General features: G+C 42.1%; 1 long non-coding RNA gene across 1 annotated transcript; it reads left to right on the forward strand.

Annotated features, from left to right (window-relative positions):
* The first annotated feature begins 242 nt into the window (after nt 1-242).
* LOC134297016 (uncharacterized) lies at nt 243-14,555 on the forward strand. Its single transcript, XR_010003761.1, has 2 exons — nt 243-348; nt 14,084-14,555. It is a non-coding gene; the product is annotated as an uncharacterized LOC134297016 (long non-coding RNA).
* Nucleotides 14,556-19,440: the final 4,885 nt, after the last annotated feature.

Genomic DNA, 19,440 nt, shown 5'->3' on the forward strand with positions numbered 1-19,440 from the left:
AAGCTACAAACTGGGCAAGCAACTGCGGGTGGCGCAGAATCTGCTAGGGGTGCCATTGAGGTGTCGGGGCCTGGAGCGCCCAGGAAGGGTTGCAAGGGCGCCTCCTTGCATCCCGGTTTAGCGGCAAGGCCTGGCCCTCAGCGCTTGGCTCAGCGTGCTCAGCCTTACCCTGGAAGGGAAGGGGGAGGAGCTGCCTGAATGACTGGCAGCCCCTGGCTGTCCATCATTCAGGGGGATCCACCCCCTTCCCTTCCTTTCCTGGCTGAGCGCTTTGAGCTAAGTGGTGATGGCAGGCCTTCGCACTGAACCGGGATGTGGGGCGGGGGAGATGTGCAGCTGGTTTGTAAGGTAACTCTTTATTCTATTCACCTCTACCTTCTACCTTTTATTTTTCAGCGATTGGTTGGGGGGGGGGAGGCAAAATACTGTTTGCTTATACTTGAAAATTACCTAGGGCCAGCCCTGCCCCACGAATTCATCTTTCAGTTTCCTTGTCTGAGGATGGTGACTGCATTCCAGTCTAGGGGACCTTTTATCAAACAATTGGGATTTGTAGTGTTGCCTCTATTTAGAATTCATAGTTTAGGAGACAATTTTCCCCAATTGCTGTGAAAAAATGGTGGTATCAGATAAAGTAGTGTTTTCCAAACTCTTCCAGGTATTTGAGGACTTCAGCTCCCAGAATCCCTGATCATTGGTGATGAAAGCTAAGGCACCTTCTACACTGCCATATAAAATCTAGATTATCTGCTTTGAACTGGATTATATGACAGTATAGAGTCATATAATACAGTTCAAGGCAGATAATCTGGATTATTTGATTTGATAATCTGGTTTATGTGGCAATGTAGAAGGGGCTCAAACACAAATGACCTCCTATATATACAATTGAAAATGAACCAGTTCAGTAAACAATATATCTGGCAAATTAGTATACTGTTTAAATTCACAGTAATATCAAACACCATCAAATGGATTGTCCACTATACATTGAAATGCAGTCGGCGTTAAATTCACAGTAATAACAAGCAGCCTCAAATGGATTGCTTGTTATTACTGTGAATTTAACCCCGACTGCATTTCAATGTATAGTGGACAATCCATTTGATGGTGTTTGATATTACTGTGAATTTAAACAGTATACTAATTTGCCAGATATATTGTTTACTGAACTGGTTCATTTTCAATTGTATATATAGGAGGTCATTTGTGTTTGAGTTGACTCAGGAACCCATTTAGAATGTAGAAGGGGCCCCAGTCTTCTGGGGGAAGTGCAAAATACTCAGAGCGTTACAGTTTGGGAATCATTGAACTAAAGCGGTGGTTCACAACCTGTGGGTCCTCAGATGTTTTGGCCTTCAATTTCCAGAAATCCTAACAGCTGGTAAACTGGCTGGGATTTCTGGGAGTTGTAGGCCAAAACACTTGGGGAACCACAGGTTGAGAACCACTGAGCTAAAGAGACATTGTGATTTCCTCACATAAGTAACTTATGTATCAGTTTACCATATACCTACCCACTATTGCTTATCTTAAAGCAGTGTGTGTGTGGGTGGATTTTCACAAAATCTTGAGGAGCTATGCAGCTACAACCACTTTCAGTTCAGAACATTAAATTTATACCTCTGCCAACAGTGGGTGATAATGGGAATCATTCTACATGGCTATGCACAATTTTACTATGTTGTTATAAATGTAGATGAATCATAAAATAGAGATGGGGAAACAGTAGTTGAAAGGACAAAATGATGAAAACTTAATAAAGTAGTTAACATCAGTAAAAATCTTGGGGGACTGATAGGGTTAACAGCTAGAAGAAAGAATAGGAAAATTCCTGGATAAACAGATAACTTTTGAATTCAGCGATGAAATGTCCATCATTTCCAACCCTTCTCATTTCAATGCAGAGACCATTCCATACAGTGGAAACCGTAAAGAAAAGTGGCCAGCTGTTGTTTCAACAGACTCTTAATTATGGCTATGATAACAGTGGGAAAGATTTATCTGTATAGACTGAATCCAGACTGTCCTTCCCTTAAAAGCAGTGCAGGGCCCAAGAACAAGTGCGTCCCTGCATCCTGTAGTGAATCTTGCGACATGGGAGACTTCTGTGGCATCCCAACATCTGCTTTCCTTTTGATGGACAGCTGCAGTGTTGGGAATGCCTCAAGTTTGTATGTTGTATGGGTGGTTGTGTAAAATAAGTACAGTGCTTTGGGCTAAGGAACAGTCTAGGGGTCTTGTTTGAATGTTACCTGTAACAGCTGGTGACAGGTGTATCAGCTATATGTGTTTGCTTTGCCGATTCTGCTCAGCTCATCATTCAACTGTTGTCTTGACAGGCAGTTCTGCATCCCTGCCCAAGCTGATCAGATGGAAGGGAGGAGGGGGAGGCTGAACAAATGCTATTTTTTCCACAGGTGACTGTCTCTGTGTGGCACTTCAATGTTCTCTGAATACTCCATGGAAAACACCTGAGCTCATTTAGCAAGAGATGACAGACCTTCATATCGTGACTGAGAACATGAGAGGCATGTAGTAGGATGTGGCTGGTCCTAAATCAAGCTGGCAATTCAGCAAGTTTATAAACTTATGTCTGTCCAAACTTGATATAAAATTTTCAAAATGCTTCAAGCTATGACTAATTGCTGTATCAAAACAGGAATGGCAGAAGCTAAGGGAATAGATAAGACATATGCTGTAAATTATTTGCAAGTTTTCCTGTTAACTAACAGATGTTGGTAGATCATTTTTCAAAAGTTATCCCATGTTACATTATAATTGTAATGTAACTACAGCTTGGAAAAGGTGTTTTTTTAAAGTAATATAAGTTACCAGCAACTTATATTTGCAAATAGTTAGTTACTCCCAAGTCAGCCATAGCAGAGCACTTGATGAAGCAACCTGGCCATAGCATATTATTTGAGAACAAAGAATTGCTGGACCACTCTAACAACCACCATGTTGGACTACACAGAGAAGCCATTGAAATCCACAAGCCTGTGGACAATTTCAACAGAAAGGAAGAAGCCATGAAAATGAACAAAATCTAGCTACCAGTATTAAACAACTCTAAACTCAGGACAGTAAATAAAGAACAACACTCAGAAAACAGGGGAATTTCAGACAGTAAACAATCAGGGCCAGCTAACACCTCCCCACAAAGGATTCCCCCAGGCAGGAAGCAGGCAGGATTTGAAGCTGCAAGGTGATTCAGTGCTAATCAAGGTGGCCAATCACAACATTCACACTTGCCTCAAACAGACTAGAGTTCTTTCGCCCACCCTGGACATTTGTCAGATATAGAAACCCCACCTACCAACAAACCTCACAACCTCTGAGGATGCCTGCCATAGATTTGGGCAAAATGTCAAGAGAGATTGCTTCTGGAACATGGTCATACAGCCCGGAAAACTCACAGCAACCAAGTGATTCTGGCCATGAAAGCCTTTGACAACACAAGATTTAATTCTTTATCTGTCTCATTAACAAAAAAAAAAATGCTTTCATCTTTAATAAATGATAAAATTTATGTATACCCAATTTTTTAAAATAAGTTTCTTTATTATTTATTATCAGTAAACTTATTTTATATACCTGTATATCTAGGGTCATATAAAAATGTATCAGACGAAAAGGTGTTGTGAGTGGAAAAAGCTACACCTGTCTTCTGTCCTTCACTTCCTTTGGACAGAGATAGTACAAAGAAATAGCATCTTAGAGACCAATTAAAAATAAAGTTGGTAGCCTAAGCTTTCATAGACTACATCTGAAGGAGTACATTTAGAGTCTCTTCACATGGGGCATTTTTCCCCATTTTGCCGCTTTCAATTGTGGCAAGGATGGGGCCTGTCATGCGCCATCACACAACTCACGGCAGGCCCCACCCACATTCCTCCCAAAGTGGAGGAGAAGCACCGAATGGTGCTTTCTCCTTTACTACAGGGAGGAAAATGTAGTTTGGGCAGGTCCGATGGAGCTACCTATACTTTCCTCCCTTTTTTACCATGTGATGGCAGAAAGGACGGTGGGGCAACACATGTTGCTGCCCTTACTGCCATCTGATGAGGGGAGGAGAGAGGGCACGTGGGGCGCCACAAGCCCCCTTGTGCGCCTTCCCTGTGGCACAGCTGGAAAGGGCCTGTGAAGAGGTCATTAGTCCACAGAAGCTTATTCTACTATATTAATTCTCTTAGTTAGTGTTTAAAGTGCTACAATATCTCTTTGTATTCAGATATTCAAGTTCTTTGGATGTGAAGTATTGCTGTAGTCTTTGAGCCTTGATACCCTTCAGTTTCAGTACTATACAGTAATTTTTTTAAAAAAGGAAGCCATGGTCTTGGTAGAGGTCTTGCACATTCTTCTAGATCTCTTACTGGCTTTCAAAAGTTAGTTACTTTATCCCTTTGGATTGTCTGCCTGGGTAAAGGTTGGAGGAAGTGCTTCTGTTCCTATGTAGACAGTTGGTGTCAGGACCCAGGCTGCAAGGCACCAATAACCATACACAGAGGCCAGAATCTATCTACTATCTTTATTGAAGGAGTATATAAAGTTGGTAAAAACAAATGTAAAAGTTAGTCCAGAAGCAGACCTTCCAGGAAAGGTCAAAATTAGTCCAAGAAACAATGTCCAATATGCAATATTAAGGGCCAAAGTTGTAATCCAGTAACCGAAACACTCACCTTGCCAGGCAAGGTGAGGGGAGATGACGAGGTCCTTTAGTCCATGAACTTGAGCAAGGCTAGGAATTAACTTGATACTTGAAAACAAGGCTTGAATCGTGACACAAGGTAACGAGGATCAAGAACAAGGTCCGTGGAATTACTTGGTAAAATCCGTGAAACAAGGCAAGGTTTAGTCCTGGAAGGCGAGGCAAGGTCCGAAGGTAACAAGGCTGGGAAGCAGGAGCGAAGGCTTGAGAACAAGGACAAGGCTTGAACAGGAACGAGGCTTGGAACGGAGCGCGCTGTCCAGACACAACTCGCTCCGGAGGCTGACGAATTGACTCCGCGAAGTTACTTCGCGGTTAAAACACCTATATAGAGTCTAACTTTCCCGCCGAGAGCAGTTCTCTGGGAACCAGAAACAAAGCTAATCTCTGAGACCAGATGTTTGACTCCTTAAAGATTCTCACGGAAAGCAGGCTTAATTGGCTAAATTCTTAGCAGCTATTCTAGCACTCCTGCGCGAGGCCGCTTCCAAACCTCTCTGTTGTTTACAAAACTCATGGCGAGAAAACACAGGAGATGTAGGCTCAGGGTTTGTTTGACATACTTCTGGAACACAACTCTCTTGCAGGTGCAAGGTTCCCAGATCTGGCTGGGAAGAACCTGGCTGGGAAGATTCCAGTTCTGACTGGGAAGGTAAAAAACCCAAGTTTTCTTCTTCATCAGGCATCACAATGTCATGAGCAGGACTACAAGGCCCATGAGTCATCACAGTTGGGCTGCTGGGGAACTACCCAAGACTTTCTGATTCTATAGCTTCATAAGTAAAACCACACCTGGCCTTAGGCAAAGCAGACGCCTTGACCACTGGTGGCTCCCAAATTAATGGGTGACAGTAAAACCATTTTGGGTTTCAATCTGATTTTCAAAAGAGCTATGTGAGGTAATGAATGTATTTTGGAGATAAAATTCAGCATGCTGATTACTTCAGTTTCAGAGTAAAACAGCAGATTCACTGTCTCATTTATGTGGAAGCAACCAGCCACTCTTGAACTGCTCTGGTCAATTCCAACCCTCTATGTAAGGATCTAAAGCTACTTCTCCTTGAAGCTTACATCATTAATCTCCCTTTCCACCTGCAATACCTACACATTTCTACAGCTAGTCATAGGCCTGAATGTTCTTCCTTGCTTAAGTCACGGGGTGGGGTGGGGGGTGGGGGGTGGGGGTGGAGGGAAGATTCAGCCAACTTTGAGTCTGAAAAGTAAAGATTCGGACACTGGTGGCTGCTCCTCTGACACTTCCTGTTAACGATGAAGAATTACCTATTACATCAGCAATGGGCTGGTTTGACAATTCCATTACATATTACTAATAGTGCTATTAATGCTTGGTAGCTTATGATTACAGAAGGATGCACAGATATATCCAAATGCTTTGGGACCCAGAGACAGTAGGACAAGAGTAGTGTGCACACGGAAGATACCAGCCTCTGGTTTCAATATATCTTCCTCTCTGACAGCAACATTGGTTTGACATAGGATAAAGCTAGATGGAGTTCAGCTCTGGGCTACTGATTTTATGAGCCTGACAACAGTACCTTAAGAAGTTTGCAGACTGAAAGCAGAGTTGACAATTGTGTTATTTATGAAGTGTCTTCTTAGGGGAGGATTCAGCAAAGATAGCCAAGAATGCAAAATGTTAGGGAAGGAAGAAGACTAATGATTAACATCCTTTCTAGCCTATGCATTTTTGTGTCCTCAGCCTCCTACCCACCCACTGCCATGCTAGCCCTTGTCCAGCAGAAATAATGTAATGTAGATTTATCGAGTGGCTTCCATATGAATTCAGTGAAGCCTGAACTTATCGGTAAGCTTGCTGCTTCTTCCAACATCATAACATAAAATAAATAGCTTGTTTTCAGCATGGCATGTGATGGGTTTTTGAGACAATACCTACTCCATTAGCTCTTTAGACGTACCAAGTGATGGATTCTGAAGACTGAAAGAAATGGGGAGATAGAAGCTTTTAAGAACTCCCAAGCAATGAGCTGTCCTTGGTAAAAGTTTGATTGCTGGAAAAAAAATCTACAGAAGACCAGACATGAGATTCCCAGACAGTTCTTGAAATGAATGACAGGAATAAAGTTCTGGGAGGATTGCTTTTTTTGGATGATAGCTCTCAGAGTTTCTGAGGCAGGATAGCCTAGGAGCTGAAGCTGTATACTTTTCTTTCTCTCTCTCTCTCTCTCTCTCTCTCTCTCTCTCTCTCTCTCTCTCTCTCTCTCTCTCTCCCCCCCCCCCACTTCTGTATATAAGACAGCTTATCATTCATACTGGACAATTTGTAATACCACATTAACAAATTCTGCGCTACAAGTCATTCTGGGACTTGTAATTTGGCACCAGTTCATGGATCACTACTTGAATAACACTACATTAGTCAAGTCTTCACTAAATTACAAATTCCTGGATTCAGTTAACAATGACTACTATAACTGTCAAGTATTAATGCATATTATGGACCTCATCACACTGAAGTGGGAAGCCGAGTGGCAGCAGGGGGATTTGTAACGCAGTGTGGTAAATCTGATGGGCAATGGGGGGAAACCATTGCCCCATGCCTCGCGTTGCCTACTGCGCCGCTTTCCCCATCACATGAGGGAAAGTGCTGCCACCCAGCTTCCCCCCATTCTTCTTAATAATTCTGGACCCAAACCTTGGATTCTTTATGCAAAAAGTTGGGATATACCATATTCCACTGATTCTAAGATGTACTCCCCCCCCCCCCCGCCCAAATTAAGGCTCAAACAAAAGGGTGCATCTTAGAATCGATGCAGTGTGTGTGTGTGTTTTTTAAAGAGGATCAGGAGCAGGGACAGCTGAGAGAGCAGGAGGGAAGTCAGTGGGGAGCGAGAGGTAGCCATTAAGATTGGAGGTGGTAGTGTGGCTTTACTTCTTTGTCTTGCTTTCCTTTACTTCCTTGTCTTTGTTGTGGCCAACCCTCAGAAAGACTCCCCAACCTTGCATCCAATACTGCTTCTCTGCTGCCTTTTGTGCTGCCACCTTCCACTGCTGGGCAGTGAGACAAAGAAGTAAAGTTGGGGAGAGGACAGGAAGCCATAATAATAACAACTACTTCCTACATCCTTTTGACCCCCTTCCTCACCCAGCAACACATCTTCTAATTTTATCCCTCTCAACAATCGAGGCTCAAAAAAGGGATGTGATCTTAGAACTGATGGCATCTTACAATAGATTAAATATGATAATAAAAATTAGACTTAGAGTTAGTTAAATTAGTACATTATATTTGTTACTCCTGAATTACTCCCCTACCTGGGAAATAGAGCAAAAAAGATATGGGATTGTTTCTCTTGTGAAAAATGGAAGATTGCTTTTGGCATGTCATGAGGTGTCTACCTTATCCTCTTCACTTCTAATAAATTTGTACTTCATGGATCCATTTGGTGTCATCTTTTGAAAGATTATTTACTTCCTTTCCACTAATACATTTGTTTCCGTCCCTTTCTTAAGGCCACTGCAAAGCCCTGTTTGCCACTTTCCCTCCTCAGTCCTTCATAGCTAGAAGAGTAATCCATCTAGCCAAGGCAATTATGAAGCTAGGAAGCACTTGGCATTCCTTTAAAATAAATCCACTATCGTGACAAATATGAATAATATTTCCTACTATATTGCAAAAAAGTCAAGTATGAAAGCAATTGAAGCAAGTCTTGTGTTTGTATTCCAGAAGTGCTCGCTGTTCATGAATCTATTTACAGGACGCCTCCACTATTACTGAGGGAGAAAAAAAATTAATAATAATCCAGGCAATCTCCCGAGTGGCAGTTGGCCATGAGAATGAATTGGAAGGACAATTTATCTCCTCAGCCACTTTGAAGCCTTTTAGCCTGGGGGAGATCCCTTGTCTAATGAAATTAATTGAATACATCTATACTCCCGATACTTCAGTGGCATTTCGGTTTTTCCTCTTATTTAGAAGTTGCAGTAAAGCTACTTATCATCCAAACTAGCAAATGCCAATGAATAATAATACCACTCAAAATGCCACGTATTCCCAATGAATGGAATCACACTGCCAGCATCCAGTAGTATATGGTCCCATCTTAGCCAGATCATAAATTCAGGTCCCTTGTATATCTCCCATCTCTTGTTTCCCTGAATGACAAGTGGGATGGCTTCTCAGGGTCCAGATGGTCCAAAATAAATCACTTTTTGCAAACATCACTTGCAAAAAATAATGTTTCGGTAGAAAGTACTAAGATGTAGTAGCTGGTGTGGTTCATAATATTTTCATTTATTTACCAGTACAAAGCTAGCCAGGTATTTGTATGTCAATCCCCCTGTACACAGTGGGTTAACTCAGGGTGCATCTATATAGTAGAATTAAAGCAGTTTGACAGCAACTGCCATAACTCAATCCTGGACATTGTAACTTTGTGAGGCACCAGCACTCTTTGGCAGAAAAAGCTGAAGACCTTGGAAAATTATAACTCCATGATTCCACAGCATTGAGCATGGCAGTTAAAGTGGTGTAAGACTTCATTAATTCTTTAGTGAGTCCTTCTCCCGAAGAAGATGGAATCAAGACAAAAAATGATTCCTGCTCATCACCCTTAGAGCAGACAAAGGGAACTTACAGCCCTCCAGAGGCTGAAGACCAATGATCACCCATCACTAGTGACTAGGCTAGTAGGGCTTATGGGAGCTGGAGTGACTCAGCATTCAGCACACCATGGGTTCCCAGACCTAGCTGTGTGCCTTCAAACAATTTGAAAGAGGAATTAATTGACATAAAGGGAAAGAACAACTTAGGTTTTTAGCACAATTAAAACATTAAAGCATTGGTATTGATGTTAGTAGGAAATGGTATCTTCTCCCAATTCATTTATCAGCATTCAATTCTGGAGGCTCTTGATGCATTTGGAACAATTATCATTTAATAGTAATATAAACATAATTTGGATTCTAAATGTCCTAAACATTGATCAAACAATGGCTTTTGTATTCCTGCTCCATTAGCAAGTAGCTCAGCTACTCTTGGACTTCCCAACCAGATAATTCTCATAGAAATAACAACCTCACATACCCATACTTGCTGCCACCATTGCCAGACATCCCACACTCCCACCACCACTACTCATCCACATGTGTGTGCACCATGTGCATTGTGTATGCATGTATGTGTGACGGTATTGGCAGGGCTGGGAAAAAGACCCGCAGGCCTTAGTTTGAGAACTTCTGAACTGTGTTTGTAAATAATCCCTCATACACTTACAAACATGGAACTTTTGACCCACGGCCTTACAGTGCTAACTTCCCCCAACAGGCAAGAACAAGATACAGTAGAGTCTCACTTATCCAACATAAACGGGCCGGCAGAACATTGGATAATTGAATATGTTGGATAATAAGGAGAGATTAAGGAGAAGCCTATTAAACATCAAATTAGGTTATGATTTTACAAATTAAGCACCAAAAACGTCATGTTTAACAACAAATTTGACAGAAAAATTAGTTCAATGCGCAGTAATGCTACATAGTAATTACTGTATTTATGAATTTAGCACCAAAAATCACGATATATTGAAAACATTGACTACAAAAATGTGTTGGATAATCCAGAATGTTGGATAAGTGAATGTTGGATAAGTGAGACTCCACTGCAGTAAAATTGGGAGTGACAATGTTGCCCCTGCTGGAGCCAAAAAACCAAAAACCCTAAGTCTTCTCTGTGATTGTCTTCTTCTGCTTTAGGACTTTATTTTGCCTGGGACTGTACAGTCCTTCAATCAAAGAGTGCATTTCAATACGTGACTAGCTTATCTTCAAACAGACCTCTGCCCTTTGTAAAACATGACACTTAATCACCTTACATCTCTCCAATGTGGCTGCCTTTGGTATGAGGGTCCCTCTGTATTAGATGACCTTGTTGGGTTTCCTCTTGATGATATGATCTTAGGCCTCATCAGATGGGGCACACAGCATCCTAGGATGCTTTTAACCTGTCTTGAGAATGGAGCCCCATGCTGGCCATTACACGATGCCTTATGAGTTCTAGTGGAGGTCCACCTCCAACTGGGGTGGAAGCCTTGTCAGAGGCTTCCCCCACAATACAGGAGTCTTCCTGTCTTTTGCTGGCTCCAATGGAACCAGCATGGGTCCTCTGCCAAATGGCAACACTTCCTACATTTGATGGAGAAAACCTTGCTGAGAGGGAGCTGCATGCGGGGTGACAGAATCGCCCTTCTGTCCCTCTCTTTTTCCCACGATGCCAGGCAAAGTGGGGTGCTTTGCCTGGTCTTTCTGTTGAGGTCTTTTTAGCCAGCTTCCCTCTTCAAACTTGATAGCACAGATAATACACCTTCCCCACCACAGTCATAGGTACTTGTGGATAAAGCTTCCTAATACCAGCAGTGCCATTGTCCCCTAGACAATTTAAGTGGCTTTGACACTTAAAATATATACACTATTTATACACACACACACACACACTAACCCAGGGGGGATATCTTTCTGTTCCCGATCTCAAAAATGCTCTCAGGGCAATTTTTCTTTGCTTTGTTTTCCCAGGCAGTAATGACTGCTCTGCAGCAACATGAGTCGGTAGGACTGATGGTGTAAATAACCAGTGGCAATTAAGCCCTGTTGGCTCTGTGCATGAGGGGCTACTAAAAAGGGAGGTGAAATATAAATGTTATTCATTGTCAGTTCCCAGAGCTTGGCAAACTGTGTGGGTGAATACAGTGGAAAGAAAAGAGTTTCACAGGAGAGGAAAGAAACAGCTGATACTGGACTCCCAGGTGGAAGCCTGTGCCTGCTTTAACTCATTTGCAGTTTTGAATTTTAGCACACAGCAGTGAGGATTGTCCTATATACCTTCCTAGGACACTTCCACACTGGTTGGCGGCAAGGCCTCTGCCGGAAGTTGAGAGACGACATGTCATGGGCTGCATACCTACTTGTTCCTCAACTGGCCGGCAAGCATTCTAGGATTCTTAAATTGGTCAGTGTGATGAGGCCCTAAAGCATGTAAAGTTGAACAGAAATTTAAAATACGGTAATTGACTATTTACATAGAGAGATCTTCATTCATCATACACAAAGCATCATTACTTCATTCAGTAGAAAAAAAACCAAATACCTTGTTTGAAACTGCACTGCACATGCCAATCTAGAAATACTGAGATAATATAATAATAAATAAATCTCCATTTTTATGCTGCCCCTCCTCCCTGAAAGGACATGGGATGGCTCATAACATGAGTAAATACAATACATAATATATAGAAATAAACAACAAATTAATAATAAGGAAACAAATAACACCACTCAAAATGGACAAATTAATCTATAAATAGTATAAACATTAATTAAAACATATTTAAAACAGTGTTTCCACTAAATTAAATAAACTAGATAAAAACCAAGATACCTGAGTTTCCAAAAAACAAAATACCTTGTCCACATTAAGGGGGATATTATTCATCATTTTCAAAGGCCGGTTTAAATAACCATGTATTTAACAGAAAATTAACACAAAATTGTTCAAAAAAGGGTATGGAAATGCCTATGTAAATGGACAAAGTATATATACTGTAAGTCCACAATTTTTTACCTCTCTGGGGTGTCATGTCTGTTTTTAATCTAGCTCAGACCAGATTGAAGAGTGTATCTCAAAAATTATATTTTTACAGCCAGATGCTAGTCCCCTATTTCTTTTGGACTATCAGAAAAACCCTACTTATTTAAGTTACTTTTAAAATGTTCTAGTTTCTCTTTCCTCAACTCCACTTCCTCCTTTGTCTACTTTCCCCCTCAATTGCTGTGAATTGAGCTGAACCCACAAAAGTAGTTTGTAGTTGCACCAGACAAACTTGGGTGGAGAGGGGAGGAGGCAGCACAGCCGTGCCCTTCCCAGCAGGCTGAGGGGAAAAAACAAATAAAAAACCAAGAAAACAAAACTGCTGTAGTCCCTCCTAGTCTGTTTTTCTTCATTATTAACATTTGCCATCTTGATCACACTCTGATGTTATTTGACTACATTTTTTGACTAAAAATGGGCAACAGCAACTGCATTGTCTGTAGCTTGCAGCAATTCTGCCTCTGTGCATGAGGCAGGGCATTGTAGAGAAGCATACATATGTGGAGTTGTTTGTTCTGCTTCACAGTCATACAAGGTGGAGGATTCTTCTAGGTAGTGTCATTTTGCCATGTTATCTTTTGATCTGCCCACTTTGTTTTTGAGTCTGTTCAGGGACTTTAAGAGGAGTGGTGGTTCTCATGAAGCTTTTCCTTGATTTGAGCCCACTGGGAGGAGGCTGATAGTCATGCCGTGGATGGCTTTCACAGTGTTCAACTTTGTTTCTCTCACATTAGCAGCAACTTCCCATCGCACATTTAGGGCGGGGGGGGGGGGGAATGCCAGCTAGCTTGTAGAGTTTTATTAACAGGTGTAGGTTTAAGACATTATGATTATTCTGCATGTTTCGTTCAGTGCTACGTTCATCTGTTGTGTATGGACAGATTTGTGCCAAACAGGGCAGGCATACCCAGCAGTTGAGTAAGACAAGGCCAGGGCTGATGTTCTTATTAATTTTGGGTTTGCACCCCATGCGCTGTCAGTAAGTTTCCGTAAGGTGTTACTGCATGCAGCTACATTGTGCTTGGTATTCATACAGTGTTTCCTAAATGCTAGTGTTCGATCTAAGGTGACACTGAGATATTTATAGGGGACACAGAAAGCGCCTCCTTGAAGACTGAGTCAATACAATTGGGCGTCCCCTGGGCAACGTGTCTTGTAAACGGCTAATCTTTTCAACCCAAAAGCATTGCTTTTACACATCCAGGTGCTATTAAAGCATGTTGAGCAAACTGTTGGGACAGGAATGTCATACTTACTCACTAGAGGTGGAAGATTCAGAGAAAATGATTCAGATTTCTAGGAATTTATGGCACCTGAAGGTGGCATCTTTGAGTCTGAGAACCTGGGGAGGGGCATATTCCCTACCTACATCAAGTCTCCAGCTGAGTATGGTAATTTTTGGAAGATCACTGAAGAGATAAGGAGAGACTATGCCATTCTATAGGCAATGCTAACTTGGTATCTTGAGACTGCCGTCTATAAATCTCCCAGCATCCTCCAGGCATCTTTGTGGCTTGCAAAATTTCTGTCTGGTGACTGGTAATACTTTTCCATGTTTGTATTTTCTTGACCTTAAACTTGCTATGATTGAGAACTCTGATTTATTTTTTACTGGCTTCATTTATATGGCTGTCCTGAGTCCCCTTGGGGAGAGAGAGTGAGCTACAAATAAAGAATAATTATTACTGATTTTCTGTAATTATTTCATAACCAGTTAATAACCATTTTTTCCATGTCCCTTCTTCATCTAGCTGGAAAACCTGTGACTGACCTGCTTTGGATTAACTGACAACTTTAGCACTCAAAGAACCTGATTCTTGGATCACTTGCTGACTAGAACAAAGGACAAGGAGAAAATGGGCAGCCTTGAATGTACAAGTAGACAGACATGTTTTTATAGAGGACACTAGCTGTAGAGGCAGGTAGTTATGGTTCCCTGGTGTTTGTCATTCTGATCTGTTATTTTCCTGAGCATAGACAAAGCCAGGTGAAGCTGGTTGGGATCTTCAACTAGTTTTATTCCCTCGTGTCAGAGTGACTTGAGGAACTAGTTACCAAAAGACAACACTTTCTGTGGATATGTATCAGCTTTCCCATTAGAGGTAGCTTGCATGCCTACATCTTTATTATTATTTTTATCCTGAGAAATTCTCCCTCCTTTCCCCATCCATCTTACTTGGCAAACATTTCTGAAAAAATCCATTAAAACAGAGCTTCATCACATTTCTGTATTCCTGAAGGCTGGGTTTCTTAATCATACAGCAAATCAATACAGATTCCAGTTCAGCCAGCCCTGCTCAGCTGGGGTGAAAAGGCTACTGGCAGACAGACACAGAGAAGCCAAACAAAGACATTTCTTCTTCTTCTTTTTTTTTGGGGGGGGGGTGGGTGGGGGGGGGGGTGGGGAGATGTATTTCCTTCTTTCTTTACTTTTCTTTCTTTCTTTCTTTCTTTCTGTTGGATAGGTTGATATACTCACGAAGATCAGACTGAATGAAAGCTCTTTAGCACCTGGCAGAAAACTTCTAAAGTCTTTTATTTTCTGTCTTGTCCTAAACAAAACAAATGCAGAAAGGCAGCAGGGCAGCAGAAGTCATGGTGGAGAATAATGTTTTGAACCCAGAAAAGGTGTATGTGTGTGTGTGTGTGTGTGTGTGTGTGTGTGTGTGTGTGTGTATGTATGTTTTAATGTGTTTGATTTTTCTGTGTTGGAAGAGGATGGAGAAAGATTTCAGAACCGAAGACTCAACGGCAAAGAATCTTCAACAAAATACCAAAGACTTCTTTGAAAACTAGCTGGCCAAACTAAAATAAACCAATGGAATTAATGAGTATGCATGTTAACTCATCATGCAACAGTTGACCCATCTGGTTGACTCAAGTTGAAGCTAAAAACAAGCAATATGATTCAGTCTACAAACTGATACTACAATGAACTTTCATGGGTGGTAGCCCACTTCATAAGACGCAGAATTAAGGTTTGTGTGTGTGAATGTGCATGTGTATTATAGAATCATAGAGTTGAACAAGACCTCATGGGCCATCAAGTCCAAACCCCTGCCAAAAAGCAGGAAAATCACATTCAAAGCACCCTCGACAGATGACCATCCAGCCTCTGCTTAAAAGCCTCCAAAGAAGGAGCCTCCACTACACTCCATGGCAGTGAGTTCCACTCTCACAGTGAGGAAGTTCTTCCTAATGTTCAGGTGGAATCTCCTTTCCTGTAGTTTGAAGCTGTTGTTCCGCGTCCTAGTCTCCAAGGCAGCAGAAAACAAGCTTGCTCCCTCCTTTATTTCTATGTATCTCCCTCCCTCCTTCCCTCTTTGTGCGCACACGTATGTTTGTGTTTCCTATATGCATACTTTATATATGGTACACATTGTGGTAGGGTAGGATTCTATAATCTGAGGTTACGGGAAAATTAAATGAAGAAAACAGTAATTTTGTTCTTTATACTGGCTGTTTACAAAAATGTTGCTGTTAATACAAACATTCCAGGTCCATCAATGAACATATGTAAGCTAGCATACTGTTAGAGGTATATGCAGATGTTGGTCAATCTAATGCTTGCTTGTATATTTTGTGGCCAATGCAGAAGTTGGTATTAGTTTTCTGCTTACTCACTGACCAAAGATTGACCTAGGAGTCATTCCATCATGTGTGATAAAAAGTGACTGGAAGTATCTGATCTTGTATCCAAATGTGTAATCATTACACAATCTGCTGAGATTTCTGGAGGAACCCTGCAGACCTCAATGCAGGATGCAGTGATTTCAGAGATGGCTACAGGGACATAACCAATTGCTTTGCTGGTCCTTCCCACTTTCTGCCAGATACAACATGACCATTGTGAGTGGCAGGGACTCCACTGTAAGCTAAGGTGGGTGAAGGGCTAGCAGTAGCATAGCTTTGCATGCAGAACTACTAGGCTACATGGACCCATGCAGGATTCTGACTATATTGTACAAAAAAGCTATTATCTTGATTCAAATCTCTGATCGAATGGAAATTCCTATTGAATTATAACCCAGCATGGTCTTGTGCTCTTTCCTCTCTCCTTCCATCTCTCTGCAATCTTTGAAGGCATAAAGGTACCTGGAGGCTTGGAATTTATCCCTTTTTAAAAAGAAATAAATAAATGTGGATTCAGATATCAGGAGTTCTCCATTTATTATTTTGTGCAAAGATTGACCTGTTTGCCACATGCAGGATGCTTTATTGATAGAGAATGGTGTACATACAACATGTTACACAATGAGCAGGTACATGAATCCCTCTGTTTGTGGATGACACTTTTGTTAAAAGTGCAATATTGCTTAGCACTGAAAAGTCACGACTATCTCAGAGAGGGCAGTAGTAGGATTACGTTTGACCCAATGTGTCCTCCCTTTGATAGCGCGGACCTCCCCCCCCCTTTTCTCTTGAAATTCATCTGACCTGCCGTGAGGGGTTCCATAAATCCGGATCGCCTGCAAAGTGGGAGAACGTTCTGACTGCAACAAATTATTATTATTAAATTCTTTTCATTGCTTTCCCCAGCCCTAACATTGTAACTAATCCTTAAATAAAAAGTATCCTTTCCTTTTAACTTGAAATCCTCTCCAGTGGTTTTTTTGTATCCCTTTTGACTCCCTTGCATGAAATCCCCCCCCCCTCCTTCCTCCATTAACCTCGCCACGTTCTCCTTGCCATTGGAATGGAACAAATTGGACCATAACTTCATCAAAGATACTCCAAGCATGCCTATCTCTTATATTTAACACTCTTTGAGGCTCCTGGTTCCGGCACCACCAACAGCGCCCGAATGGGTCCAGTTTGAAGCTCCAAATCAGCTGACTGTCAAAAAAGCCGGTTCCGTTTGCCTCTTTCTCCGCAACAACCGCTTCTCTCCAAGGCTGCTAGTGGGCTCCTCTCCAAGGCTGCTAGTGGTGGACTGCCACCCTCCCAGAGAGAGAGAGAAATATAGTTTCTTCAAGGACCAGCTGCGATCCTTGCAATGACAAGAACTCCCGGACGGACTTCTTTCATTCATTCCTTCATCTACATTATTATGAATGACCGGACTTCTCATTCATATACTTGTCTTCAGTTCTGTGAATCGCCGGGCTACCAAGAAAAGAAATCAACCAGAATCCCTTCACTTTGTTATTTTCATAAACCTCCTATTGCCTGAACTGCTTATGAACTTTCCATGAATTGCATGCTCATATGTTTATGAAATATTGGAATTAATTCCAATAACTTGGTCTATGGGTTCCCTGGAAGACCCCCAAACCCACGTATTTCCCTTTTATATATAATATATTACAGAAAAAAACCTGGGTTCCTTCCTTCGCTTTAAAACCGGAGGGAATCTGAATCTCCTCCCGGTCCTCAGGAAACCCGCGATATCGCCAGATTGTTTACCCACACCCCCCCAGCCTATACTTCCACTCAGAACTCACTCAATTTCGCACCAAGAATCACCCTAATTCATATTTATGTCTAAAATCGCCTAACCTTTAAAAGACAACCAACAGAGATCATTCTTTACCATTTCTTCTCCGATCATCAGCTGATTGTCAAACCTGCGTTCCTTGCCTAAAACGCCTCCCACCGTGCGCTATTAGCGCAGGAAAGGAAAATAAGCTATAAACGCTAATATTCAGTATATTTTTCGGCAATTTTGGGTGGAAATTGATAAGATATGATTTTCTGTATCCCCTAGTATATTTTAATCATGGAAGGCACAGTCTGAACTCTAGCTGACCTTCACCATAAAGATTTAATCTATGTTGCATCTGCATGGCCCATAGCGAGAGATTGAGTCACTCAGATCGGAGCAGCCCCACGGGTGATAAGATCTCATATGGTAATGTTGACCACAATCAACGTGCGTAAAGGACCCCGGACATCCCAAATGACCCTATTCAAAAACAGCAATAATCTTAAGATTATCTAGGAAGGCGCTAGCCTCAGGTGGTCGCTTTTACATAAGATAACTCCAATGATTCATTCACCAGAACCCATTGTCTAGCTGATTCCCGCCTTCCCCAACCTGATTGGCCCCGACAGAGGCGAAGGTTGTCCCTCATTGGCTGAGACGCAGAGCGGGAATCCTAGCTCCCGCCTAGTGTGACACTCCCGACCTATCAGCAGCCAGATGAGTGAAGGGACGGGGCGGGAAGTTCAAATAGACTTCAAACTTGAAAAATGTATAAAATGGCTTTATTTCCAATGTATTGTTACATCTTGCATGTCGATCTATCGCTGCTCGATGTCCGTTCAGCTGAATCGCTAAATAAACACTTTGGCAGTTATTTCCTTCAACTTTTGCAGAGTCTTTTCCTTTCGGTCTCAGGTAAATTTATATTCCGGGTTATTTTCTGCCTCCCTGACGGCTCGCCAAGGTTCGTTCCCTCAGCTGGGAGACGGATCGGATTTCCCTCACGGGGAAAATCCATACCAAATCGCGGTCGATAACACCTTCTGATTTACCTATCCTGACCCCACTGCAGGGCTGGTTCTTAATGGAGGCTCATGAAGCTGCCGCTTCGGGTGCAGTCCTTGCTGGGTGCTCTCGAGGCGGCGGCAGCGACCATTGGGTCGCTCGCCGCAGAACTAGGAAGTACTTGCTATTCTTGCGAGATTTCTGTGAGATCTCACAAGATCTTACAGAAATCTTGCGAGATCTTGCAGAAATCTCGCGAGAATAGCAAGTACTTCCTTGTTCTGCAGTGAACAGCCCAATGGTCGCCGCCGCCGCTGCGGCCGGTAAATTGGGGGAGTATAATTTTGGGGGGGGGGGCACGGCCCTAGGTTCGCTTACATATTGAAAAAACCTAGGGCCGCTCCTGCCCCACTGTAATATAAACTGATATGCATAGACTTGTTTTATACCTCTTTTCTTCCCATTAGTCTTCTCTCAGCTCTTCCCTAGAATGAAGCTAGTTTATATTGGCACCCTGAATAACTTTCCTATCTTAGAATAGAATTCCTATAATATAGCCTTTAGTTTGTTCCTCATCCCATTCGCCGCCGGAATCACCACACATCATGGCTAATTTGGCGTTGCCTGATGTGGGAAACCTATCGCCTAATACCCCACATTGCCTGACTTCTCCCTTAA

The sequence above is a fragment of the Anolis carolinensis genome, chromosome 1 (genome assembly GCF_035594765.1).
Source record: "Anolis carolinensis isolate JA03-04 chromosome 1, rAnoCar3.1.pri, whole genome shotgun sequence".
In the NCBI taxonomy this organism is placed as follows: domain Eukaryota; kingdom Metazoa; phylum Chordata; class Lepidosauria; order Squamata; family Dactyloidae; genus Anolis; species Anolis carolinensis.